Source organism: Tenrec ecaudatus, chromosome 12 (assembly GCF_050624435.1).
Source record: "Tenrec ecaudatus isolate mTenEca1 chromosome 12, mTenEca1.hap1, whole genome shotgun sequence".
NCBI lineage: Eukaryota > Metazoa > Chordata > Mammalia > Afrosoricida > Tenrecidae > Tenrec > Tenrec ecaudatus.
In genome coordinates this window covers 9,663,921-9,676,482 of record NC_134541.1, presented here as the reverse complement: position 1 = coordinate 9,676,482, position 12,562 = coordinate 9,663,921, and the positions used below count along the sequence as shown (strand labels likewise).

The window sequence follows — 12,562 nt, the reverse complement described above, 5'->3', positions numbered from 1 at the left end:
GGAAACCGGAGAACCCGGGTGGCGGGGAGGCTGGCGCGAGTGGAGAGCAAGGAGATGAGATCCCCTTGGGGCGGAAAGTGCAGCAGCAGCAGCAGCAGCTTATTTCTGGGACCCTGGTTCTTTCTTCAGGACCTGGTGTCGATAAGCTCTTGGGTTTGGGAGCAACAGAAAGCATGAAATAGAGTGTCCATTTTAAATGTGTTCCTGCAACTTTTTTCATTAAAACTTTGAGGGCCCAGTTTTAATTTGTGGAATATTCCCGTTAATAATGAGATCTAATTAAGACATCCATTAAAAGCCCGTTAAAGTTAATTTAACGTAAAAATTCCAATAGAACTGTATTAGATTTTCTCCATTAAATTAACGTTATGGATTTTTAACGGATGTCTTAATTATACGTTATTATTAACGGGAATACTGTATTACACAGATTAAAATCAGCTCCTACGTCAACTTGGAAAAGCTTAGAGCATGCTTTAATATTAAGAGTCTTGCCTACCTAGTGCACTGTTTGGAAAAACAGAAGTAGGTCTGTTTATTCGAGTTGAGCCTTTTCTGTACAACTGAACGCAACCTACAATAGAGAAATCCATCATTGCATTGAAACAATGAATCTTATTCTCCAAGGACAGATACGTCTGGGTCGTGTTGTAAATTGCTATTCAGCTATAGGTGATGTATTTAAACTACTCTAGAAACAACACTAAGAACTAGATGATCTCTGCAACAGAAGAGTTATTTTTGTTATTGCTTTAATTGCCATGATTATGCACACACATACGCGCGCACACACACACACACACACACACACACATCTCAACATTGACCAAATGAAAGCAAATCTTGCTCTTCCCCATGTCCTAAGGAGGCTACTGCCTGTTGGTGTTGTTTGGGAAATTTTGACATGATCCCTAAATTCAGCATTGGGATTAAAATAAGGGGAAGGGGGGGGGGACTTATTTACCTCCTAGAGAAAGTGTTGCCCTTATGCCACATATAATAGCAAATTGCTTTTTTTATGGCATGCATAACCTAGATGGGAAAAAATATGGCGCTTCAGGGAAGGAGGAAAAAAGTAAATGAAGTTCCAGGAATGTCATTCTGAAGTAATGAGGCATGGACAGAAAATACACCCCTCACATCATCGGACTGAGATGGCAGTCGAAATAGCTTCATTGAAGTGTCAGCACTCATCCATCAATCAATCACCCACAAGGAAAAATAGCAACAGTACACCGGGGCGGCTTTTATGGGATTTACTCATGGGCATTGGGAACAGCGGCTCAAATGTAGCTCTGACATGAAAAGCAAGGTGCTGATATTATTTTTTATGATGGGAGGATCATAAAGTGAATTGAGAACAGCGAGGTCTGTCTTTGCTTAACCTGTTCAACTGGAAAGGAGTGGGGCTCAACTGGAAAGGAAGCGTCTTCAGACGGGGGAAGATTGAAGGGTGGACTCTACTGAGCGCTGTCTTAGACCACAGCGGCCTATTACAGGGAAATCCGTGCATTCGCATTGGGGTTCTGGAAGCTGGGAAAAACCACCCCCTCCCACCCAGGGTTATAGCGTTCTACATTCAGATCCTGCCACCAGGATCCAAAGGCAAATGAGCTCCTCTCCTCCCCCTCCCACATGGGGAGAAAACAATACAGCTCTCAGCTTCCTGGGATTTTTTTTCCTCTCTTCTAAGAAACACAAGAATAATAAAAGCATCTGCTTCAAGATATCATCTATATGGTTATTTTTATTTAAATCACATGTGAGTGTGTTTCGAGTGAAGCTGTACACAGCCATGAAAGTTCCCCTGGAACAGTTTCCATGCAGATTATCCCAGGCACCTTGGTTCCATTGTTCCCATCTGTCATCACGCTCGTGGTTGGCATTCTGTTGGTCCTGTTTCCTTGGATCTAGCCGCCCTCCTTGCCCTCACATCTTTGCTTTTGGGTAAATGCTGACCATCTGGTCTCACCTTGTGCACTGTCAAAGGAAGGGTGCGCATTGCTCAGGGATGAGACTGTCTTTGGGCTAGAAAGCCACCTGCAGAAAGAGCTTCCACTCCAAATTCACAGGGGAATCTCTGGGCGATGGCATCAGGGCTTCCTCTACCCCCCACCCCCCTACCCCGGTGCTTCTCGAAGTAGGCAATACTACTCCTGCCAAACACAGGAATGATGCCGGTGGAGGGGGGGGGTTAAAAGCAGATAGTTGCGCTGCATCCTGGCTTATGGGCTTTCATGCAAAAGGTGTTATTGCCAGGGCCACTGAGTGGGGGGGTTGTTTTAGTTTGTCAGGGCTTTTTCTGCAAAAGGGCTAGTAAGCCAGACAAGGTTGGGTACCTTTGGTCCAGTCTCTATTCAGTCCAGAAGGCCTGACCCTATTTTTTTCTTCAGATTTTTGCATTTTGTTCTACATTTTTCTCCTATTTTATCTTGGACATTCTATGGTGTCCCTGGTCAACACGGTTGGCCACAGTAGCCGGGCACCATCTAGTTCTTCTGGTTTCAAATTAGAAGTGAGACAACTCATGCACACTGTTAGTCTCATGGACTAGTTTCTGGTTGGGGCTTCTGATTTCCTCTGTTCTCTTTTGCTACACAGAAGAGACCAATCCTTCTATCTTGAATGGCGTCTCTTGCAAGCAGTTGAGGCCCCAGATGTCACTTGCCTGAGCAGGATACAGACACTGGCTTTGTGAACGATGCTATGCCAAGTGGCGAAGCTGTCTTCCGAGTCTGTCTGGTTGTGTTAGCACACTTTCCATGGTGGGGTAGGAGATGAGGCAAGAGACAAAAATATTGAGGAACTTGATAAAATCGGTGACTTGATGCTTGGAAATCATGACCATCGCTGCTGAGGGAAAGTTACTCGTGTTCTCCTTGGGAACCAAGACCCTGGACGCATGCTGTGAGCTGCATGCAGTTCTTGGGGGGTCTGTTGGGGACCAGGCCTGCCTTCATTTGGCAAGCCCAGGGAACCTTCTAGGAAGTTCTTTCTGGAGGGAAAAATTAAATAACAGGAAGGCAGGAGAACATTTCTCTCTGCTTCCATGCCATTCCCTACCTCTCTCCGGGTTAGTTAGAACTGTCAAAGAGGGACATGCAAATACCATGCAAATGATACTCAAATATCTCAATTCCTCCACCACCCTGTGGTATATAAAGATTGCCATCCTTCCCCAGCCAGCTGCAAACTGCATCATCTATTACAGAATTGCCCAAAGACGTACACTGCAAATATTTGGCTATAGTTCGCAGTCGAGGGGATTCACCAACCCCACTGCATATTACAGAGCACTGGGGACAAGAGGCACAAAAGGAAACCGTCCATTCTGCTCATTCATACATCAGGCATCCAACATCGACCACGTGCCGGCAACCTGACTTCACAGCCATGAAGCATTCAACTGCTAACTAGCGGTCGGCAGTTCCAGCCCAGCAGGTTTTTTGTTTTGTTTTGTTCTTTGCAGAAGAAAGAGGTGGTCGCTGGCTTCCGTAAGGATCACAGCCTTGGAAACTCGATGGGGCTGTTCTACCCTGTCCTCTCGGGTCGCCGAGTCAGAATCCTTTTGATTGGTGTGGTTGGGGTTGTATTAAGTGCCCTGGCATCCTAGGGTGGTACCAACGGTGCACTCGGTCAGCTGATGAGCCAAATCCACCCGGAGGAACCTTGGGAAAAGAGCCGGCCCACCTACTCTTGAACAAGTAATCCCTGGGGCACCTAGTTCCACTCTCACATGCAAGACCATCCTGAGTTAGAATCGATTCAATGGCCACTGGTGGTTGACCAGATACCCAATACTCCTGTAGGCACAACATGAAGAAGTCTTGCTCAATCCTGGTCCTGGTGCTCTTTGCAATGCTAAGAGCCGTTCAGAAAGGCAGCTAGCTGTACCCAGGCCCCCACCTCCCAGGGGGCAAAGCTCACCTCCCGTCCGACTGGCCTGGCATTGTCCGTGCCTCTTTCCGGCTCTCAAATATAATAGTATTTCAGAATAAGAAACCCGCCTTCTGAAACGCATGCTAGGAGGAAGGAACTTAAAAATAGGTCAAGGCCTAAAAACAGAATATAATCACGGAATAAATTGAATAGCCCAGACTGTCCCCACAGACTTCTGCTCAGGTCACAAATAGATTTGTCCAAGTCCGCCCCCCAAGGGTACCTTCTCTGTTGTTTAAATCTTGCAAAATTCATGTCCTCGGCCCCGGCCGCTGCACCAGATTGCAATGCAGTAAACAAGCAAGTAAACTGACATGTTTGGGAAGCGGTTTTCTAACTTTGGTGAAGCCGTGAGGAGGTGGGTGACGGCAAGAGTATGTCCACAGGTGCGGGAACTTCACCATGTTTTCCACGTTCTGTGGACAGTCCGGTATCTAAGGCTTTCTGAAACGCTCCACAGAAAATCAAGAGATGGCAAGACTTTCGAGAGGGCTTATAGTTCGGGGCTTCCTGCCACACCCCACATCGCCTGGCTGTGTCCTAACCTTATGCTCTTATCCTTCAGACTGGTTTTTTAAGCCAATTAAATATTTTTGCTAAACCCAACGAAGTCAAAATAGTTTCTTTCCCATTCTTCTCAATTTCTTGCACAAGACTAGGAGCAGACAAGTGCTCCAATAATACTCGATATTGGAGGCCTTAAAGACAGCGCAAAAAAAAAAAACAAAAAAGACAGCGCGTGTGCGTACACACACACACACAGTTCTCAAGAGCAATACAAGTAAAATCTCTGTGGAACATGCATAAAGTTAAAAAAACTGAACTTTTTGATTATTTTTCCCTTCCCTGTGACATGTGAAAATGCTAATTTCATTTTCTCCCTGCCTGTATGTGGCCATTTCTCAAAACATCCAGGAAATACTTTGAGACAAAGATTGAGCTGGTAAACTGAAAGAGAGAGAGCAAAAGGGGTGTGGGGGACGCCGAGTTCCCAAGGCAGGGAAGCATTTGCGGTTTCGAAACTTGTGAATCATTCTTAGTATTTCTAGAGGGGGGTTGTACCACTTCCTCCAAAGCAGGAAGCCACTTACCTCCTTCGGTTTCCTTCGACAGATTCAAAGGCACACCACATCCACAATTTCCAGCCTCCAGTTCATCTTCTTCCAATAGTTACGAACAATGGACTAACGGGTGTGGGTGTTGTTCCAGAAATTATTCATGCGAAAGGCAGCCCAAAGCTTCAGGGAAAACTAGAAATGTTTTATGGATTAGAATAGGGCTGTTTTTAAATGCTAGTACCAGGTGGAACCGTATTTCTGCATCAGGACTTTGTCCATTTCCATCAGAAATTATATATATATACATATTCCAAGTAAAATGGCTTTTCCAAGGAATGACATCCTGATCTGACACCTTTCCTTCAGCACACAAATGATTTTACCAATATCATGTACTTATCATTAAGGGCTCTTTTTGCTGTTTTTTTTCCAGTGGTCCACTTGGGAAAGACAGAGTAAATACCCCCAGTCCTTTATACCGTGTTGATTTGCTGAAAATTGCTTTGGGACATACTAACAATAACTCTTTGTGTGAGAACACCCAGGAGAAGTTGAAAATCTTGAATACATTACCTAAAAAAAAAAAAACCCTAACCACAGGTGACGCCCCCTCCCTCAAAAATAAAAATGAATTCCCTTATTCTTATGAGATTCTCCTGAACCTGAGACCTCCATTTGGCTACCAGTCCCCAGGCAACGGCTCATATTTCCAGAACGTGAACAATCACACGATTATATTTCAATGGGAAGACATTAAGCAGGGACACTTCCGCTTTCTAAACCACCCGCATAGCATCTGGGCATTAGACAGGTGTCTGTCTCTACATACATACATATTTTAATACTCAAAAGTTCAACCAATCTGCAGAGAAGATGTAAATAAATTTTTTTAACTTTGTTCCCATTGTGTACTGGGATAACTAGTCTGGATACGTTTCAGCTCTGCAGCCTTTTTTCTGAGACATCAGATGCTAGAACGTTCCATGTAGCTCAAAACAAAAAAAAGGCTGACCCATGAAACGACATTCATGTGACTCAGGGTTCTTCGTTGTCGTCTTATCTCGGGATACAATCTATCCTTCTTTGGTCTCTGATGACCGGCCATCTTTCTAACACCATCCCAATTTGATCGCTGACCATCTGACGTTGCTTTGTAAAATCAGGAGAGCTACCTGGAGGCCACCGCCACCCTTGTCCTCCAGAGCGCTTCCCTTTCTTAAAGACATTTGGCGGCCACCCGGGGTGTACATTATGTCGTGGCCCGCTTGGGTGCGGTCTAGACTTTTCTCTTGGGTTTTTGGAAGGACAGTGGGGAAGGTGAGGCCAGGCGGGTTATGGTAAATGACATTCATCCTGGCTCAGAAAGAAAGTGTTTATTTGCCAGCGGAGAAAAATAAATAAGCAAGAAAAGAGCAAACACGCCTTCATGTCAGGGAAGCCCAGACGTCGTTTCCCGGGACAAATACCTGCTGCCGCACCTGCAGAATGTGCGTGTCAGTCCGCGCATGCGCGCGCACGCGTGCACACAATCCTGTTACCTGCATGCTGTACATACAAGGCTACATTTGCCTACAGACCAGGATGCGAGCCGCGCTGTTTACCTTCCATACAATCGCAGCTTGGCTGGTTGGAAACTGAAACCGTCCCGTGCATTTTCATATTGTACATATTTGTAGATACTAACTATATCGCCACGTACGAACACAGATTCGGTTATATTTGCTTGTTTTCGGTTTCTTACCAAACCGGTCCACGACCGGGGAACTTGGGGAGTCTTTTGTATAGAAAATGATGCTTGTAATTTCCCCTCCCCTCCCCTCCCTGATCTATCTCTTTCAACAGCCGATGAACGAATTCGATCTGAGCTGGCAAAGAAATGATCAGACCCCCTTCTGCCGTCTGCCTGCATGAGTCCTGGCCACTTGCTGGATCCTGAGAGAAGCCGACGTTGTATTTCAGTTTTCCTTTAAAGGCATGCTTTTTTTAACCCCTGGGGGAAAACTGCAAACTCATCCATGTAGAATTATCCTCTCTGTATTTTGTCTAATAGTGCCTGGGGGTGGGGGGGAATTTTTTTAAATGTCTTCTTCGAGGAAGAATTCATAATTGTCAAAATTTGAAACATTAGCTTAATTTTGTTTTTATGACCTCTCGATGCTTCCCCTTATTTATTCCACGGCGGTTGTAATGGGGCCCCAGGCCATTCCTGACATCAGAGTACGTTCTTCCTCAGCACTAAGGATGTTTTTAAAATTACAAAGATTATTGAGCCAACAGGCTGTTTTAATCAAAACCATGTTTCACTTGTTTTTGATGATTATAAATTGTCCTTACAATGAAGGGGTGGGGGGAAGTTGTCTGCTGGGAGGATTATACCACCCTGTGGCCAAACTGATTCATCACAGGTGGGCAGTCCTGCTGGCTTCTCTGAGCCCTGCAGTCCCCTTCCCTGGGCTGGCCACTGCCCCTCTCCCGCCCCACCAGCCTCCAATAGGAGCGCTCAATGCCATGGACTCTGCCACACTGCAAACACCACCACTCGAAAGGACAACGGCCTGGCCAGCTAGAGGGAAGCAAAACAAGCAGAATGACCACCAAAGACAAACAAAATCCCTCTGGGGATTTCCAGCAGAGACGCTCCTGCCTTTGTCTCTTGGTCCACCAACCTGTCAGCCCCCCCTAATTATAAACGGCCCAGTCTTTACCTCCCCAGCAACTTAAATCCGGTCAGGAGGCACTCCAGGATCAGCCCCTGGAAGGGTACCAAGGACTCCCTTGGGACGCAGGGGCCATGGAGCCCGGGGGGGGGGGGGGGGGCTGTGTGGAGGTGCCCTGGCAGGGACTTGTGCAGCGCTTTTAATACAATCTGACCACCAGAAATAAGCCCTGACGGCAGAGATGTAGAAAACCCTTCGAATGGTACCGCAGACGCTATGATGCCTCTGATATCTAAAGAGTTTGTTTTGGGGCGGTGGTCTGTTATGCAGAGTCAGCCTACTTGACAAACTGTAATTCACGTCCTGAATCCTAGAGCCTACTTCTTCTCCTGATTGTCAAAAAAGTCATACAACTTACTCGCCAAGGGTCTATGAGCCTTTGTTTCCACCCCAAAGGCTTCTAGGGTGCTTACATGGTTAAACGGGATAACTCTTTCCTGGCTGGGGGAGGGGGAGGGGGAGGGAGACAACACACACACAAACACACACACATACACTCAACAGTTAATGGACATAGACTATTCCCATCTGAAACCTTATCATCATTTGCATCAGAAGCCCAACTGCCAGGCATTAAGGACCCGGGTGTGTTCAATTAGGGTTGTGCTGGCGGTCATGCTTGGTTTTAATGCTGCAGATATTGAACCACCTTTCTGAAAGCTCACTGAGGTGGTGGCGCCCAGACAAGCCTCGCCTGGCACGCAGCACCATTAGCTTTGCAAATGGCTTCATTTCCGTCAACACTGACTTCCGTTTCGGCCAGTTGGGGAGGGAAGAGAGATTTTTAAAAAGAAAGAAAATTAAAGGAGAGAAGAAGAAAAAGGGAAACACACGCAGATGCACTTAAACCATGAAAAGAATTATTTATATGATAAAAAATATATTTAGATTTTCAAAGCACAGGTCTGACTGGAAGTGCTCTTTTATGCTTTCTGGGGATGTCACTGTTAAATGTCTTTCTACATCAGGCTGAATAAATCTGTGATGACATTTGATGGAGTGATTTCTGCCTATGTGTGTTTTTTAAAGATGGCAAGAGAGGCGGGAGGCAGCTAAGAGGGAAGGAGGGCAGGAAGGCTCGGCCGTGACCCCCAGGGGGGGCTGGGCGAGGAAAATATTGGTGCGCCCCTCTGCTGCTTGGTCAGCTGCTTCACTTCCAACATCTTCCTTCGGCCCCAGCACATTCCTCCACACTTGCCAGCACCCCATGCTTAGTCTTCCAGAGTCCTTTCCCGAGCTCTCAGATCTGGTCAGCTGGTGCCTGAGTGATTTATGATGTCATCTGGATGGAGGCAGTAGGCAGCTGTCTCACTAATTCAAAGATGCCAAGACATAGGGCAGGCGTGCTTGAGATGACCGGATCTTCTCCAGCTTCAGAGCGATGGCCCTGCTGAACACGCGGCTCCCTAGGTACTCCCCTTCACGTCCCCTCGTGTCCTGGGAGAATGGCACCACGTGTCACGTGCAAGTGACCCAAAAGGGCAATGAACCCCCACCAGAAATGATTTATTGTCCACCACAGCCAGCTCTCAGCCCGTGTCTGATGGCTGCGCCAGCCCCACACTCAATAAATTATGAGGGCCACAGCTCGGCCTGTTAGCGCCACTGATTGTGGTGGCCATGTGGCCGGGCCATAAAGCAAGAGGGGCCAGGCAAGGGAACCCAAGACAAGTGAGGACATGGGTGGGCGGGAGGGAAGGGGTGGCTGTGTTTGGGATGACCTTTTCGGCGCAAACAACAGAGATCCTGGTCTTCGTGTCCTTTGTGCGTGCTTATTGCACGCCTGCTATGTGTGGCGGTGTCACTGCATGGTACCAGTGGGTGACTTGCTCAACTGCTAACCACCTCCGTGGCGGCTGGAGTCCACCCAGGGGAGACCTACGCGCCTCTGAAAAATCAGCCATGAAAAGGCCTGCATCGCGCAAGCTGGCTCTGACATGGGTGCGGGCACCGTGGACTGGAGCTTTACACTCTGCTCTGGATCCGGGGCTAACACAAAAGAAGGGATGTCACAGATCCAAAGAACAAGCTCTACAAACAGTGTTAAAAACCGGGTTCTGCCCAGCTTCTGGGACCGCACTAATGGCAGGAAGAACAGAGCATTATGGGAAGGGGAGGGGACCAGTGCAGGCCGTGGAAGCACAGGGGCACCCTGACCCCACGGGCCCAGATATCCTGGAAGGCTTCCTGGAGGAAGGGAGGCTGTAGGCAAAACCTACGGCATGATTTGCATCCATTCCTCCCAGGGCATTTGAAGAAGTTTGCAAGGACTGCCTTAGCCAGGCCTTTCTCCGACCCATGGCTTTACATCTCTCCTAAGTGTCTGTCATGGCCCCTGAGGCAGCCACCCACCCGTCCCCACCAGGTAAGACCCCCCCAAGTCCAAATCCATTCACCACCCAGCATATGCAGTGGAAATCAGAGGGCGCCATTTTGCTCCCCAAGACCTACACCCTTCCTCTGGGAAGGGCTCTCAGAAACCTCACATCCTGTGGGTGCCGACCCATAGCGACCCTTGGGGATGAGGTAGAACCGCCCCTGTGAGGGTTTGAGACTGTCACTTTTAATGGAAGTCAAAAGGCCAGCCTGTCGCCCACGGAGCGGGTCTGGTGGTTTTGAACTGCTGACCTTGGAGTTAGCAACTATCATGCCACCAGAGCTCGTCTGTAAAGGGCTAGCGAGTCAATATTTTCCGTTCTGCAGACATCAAGTGTCTGTCCCAAGTCTGTAGCTCTGCTGTGGTCGCTAAAGCAGCCATAACCCGTATCAGACAAGTGGACGGGGCTCGGGTTTGTTTCTTTAAGTCAGGCAGAGGGCTGGACTTGGGCCTGTCTGCCACCCCGTTCCAGCACCCAGGCTCATACTCGTATGTCACTGATCGCCTGTGGAAGGTACCCCTGAGGCAAGGCCGTGACAGAGAGCACATGGGTTAAAGTGAAGGGGGACCCAGAACACACCAGCAGGTGTGAGACAGGGAGCTGCAAGAGGAAACGAGGCCAACGGAGGCCCTTAAGAGCAGTGGGTGCTGTGGGCCGTGAGTCCCTCCCACCTGAGACTCTCGACAGCAGGGTTTGTCGCCTGAGTCTCTCTCTGTCAGGGCTGCTGCAGGGTGGGGTGAGGGGTATTAAGGCCCCGCACTCCCAGCTCTTGCAAAGGCTGGGCAACCTGGCCCCGAGGCCAGTGGGGACAAAAGGCAGAGGAGTGGCCGATGCCAGGACACAGGACAGGGTGCCTATCGGGGCCACTTCTTGGACCTGAATTCCAATCTCTTCCTGCGCTGAGACTTTTAGGTCTGACCCCCTGCCTAAGCCCCTGGCCCCATCTATGAGTGCTCACCTCAAACCACATCATTTTTCCGTGGCTCTTGAGCTCACCGCCAAGTCCTCTTGACCACCGGGTGCCAGCCACCGGGTAGGGCTTCTTCACATCTCCCAAGCCTGGCCTTGAAGGGTCTCTTCAGAAAGACACGCTGAGACCTCCTGCTCCCCCTCTGGAGTCTTTCCCGCTGAGCCCTGGTGGCGTAGTAATTAAGTGTTGGGCTGCTAACGGTAGGGCCAGCAGTTCAAAACCACCAGCCCCTCTGTGGGAGAAAGATGAGGCTGGTCACAAAGAGTTACAGTCTGGCAAAGCCACCAGGGCAGTTCGGCCTTGTCCTACAAGGGCCTAGCAGTCTGCACCCACTCCGTGGACCTGCGTTAGATTTTCCGGGCCGTTCCCTGGAGCTGCTGCGATGGGGCCCAGGAGCCGTGCACACGCAAGCGCAGATGGGAGCATCCACTAGCCTGAGGCCCAGCCCCGGCACGCAGTGACCGTATTGCCCGCCTGGCACAGGAGCACAGCAGCAGGGCGCCAGGGCATTCACGGGAGCAAGTCGCCTGGTCTTGGTCCGGTGCAGACAGTGGTGGGTTTGAACTTGCAACTCTCTGGTGAGCAGCGGAGCAGTTCGGCCCCTGTGTGGCGGGGCTCCTCCACCAGATAGTCGGTATCTGTTCAATCAGAACCCTCCTCCCGGATTCCAGCAAACCACCTACACGCTCGGAGGGGCTCGGGCTGCGCGAATCTTCTGCGCCTCCTCTTCGTCCTGCCCCAGGGCGCCCAGCTTTCCTTGCGGCTGCAGGAGGCTCAGAGGCAGAAGCTGGCTGGGAACCAGGAACACTTGAGGCAGCCAGGTGGCCAGGTGGCTAAAGAGCTCCATGGCTAATTGAAAGAACCTGCGTCCACGGTTGGAGCCTAAGAAAGATGTGGAGGTCCGCTGGAGTAAAGAGGCCCCTATTGGTCAGTTCTATGCTAGCCTGTGGGGCAGTGGTTCTCAACCTGTGGGTCGCAACCCCTTTGGGAGTTCAAACGACCTTTTCCCAGGGTTTGCCCCATTCCTAACAGTAGCAAAATGACAGTGATGAAGTAGCAACGAAAATAATGTTATGGTTAGGGAGTCACCACAACATGAACTCTATGAAAGGGTTGTGGCATTAGCAAGGTTGAGAACGACTGCGTGTAGGGTCACTCTGAGCTGCAGTTCACTTCCCAGAAATCCATTTGGGGTATTTTGGGCTTGGAGGAACGAATTCCTGAGCTCTACCTGCGTTGTGGTCTTAGGTAGGTGGGGGGCGGGGGGACTCCGAAAGTGAGACCCCGAATCCAACAGGAGTTGTCGACAAGGTGGGGTTTGCACCAGTACCAGGAACTCAGGACAAGGCCTCAGGTCAAGCCCCACCAGCACCTCCGGCTCCCTATAAAAGGCAGAGACACTTGCTCTGAGGAAAGAGGGGTCAGGCTGGGCGCATGGGTCCAGTAAGCAAGTCTGAAAATGTCCAGTTCCCGTGTGCCTTTTACGCTGTGAACAAATCT

The 12,562-nt window shown here is 49.3% G+C and overlaps 1 protein-coding gene across 2 annotated transcripts in view; it reads left to right on the top strand.

The window, feature by feature from the left end:
* Positions 1-8,157, top strand: part of TSHZ2 (teashirt zinc finger homeobox 2) — a 494,232-nt gene extending 486,075 nt beyond the window's left edge. For both annotated transcript variants that reach the window (XM_075528508.1, XM_075528507.1), the window contains exon 3: positions 1-8,157. This exon is cut by the window's left edge and continues 812 nt beyond it. The gene's annotated coding sequence lies outside the window, so the exon portion shown is untranslated.
* Positions 8,158-12,562: the final 4,405 nt, after the last annotated feature.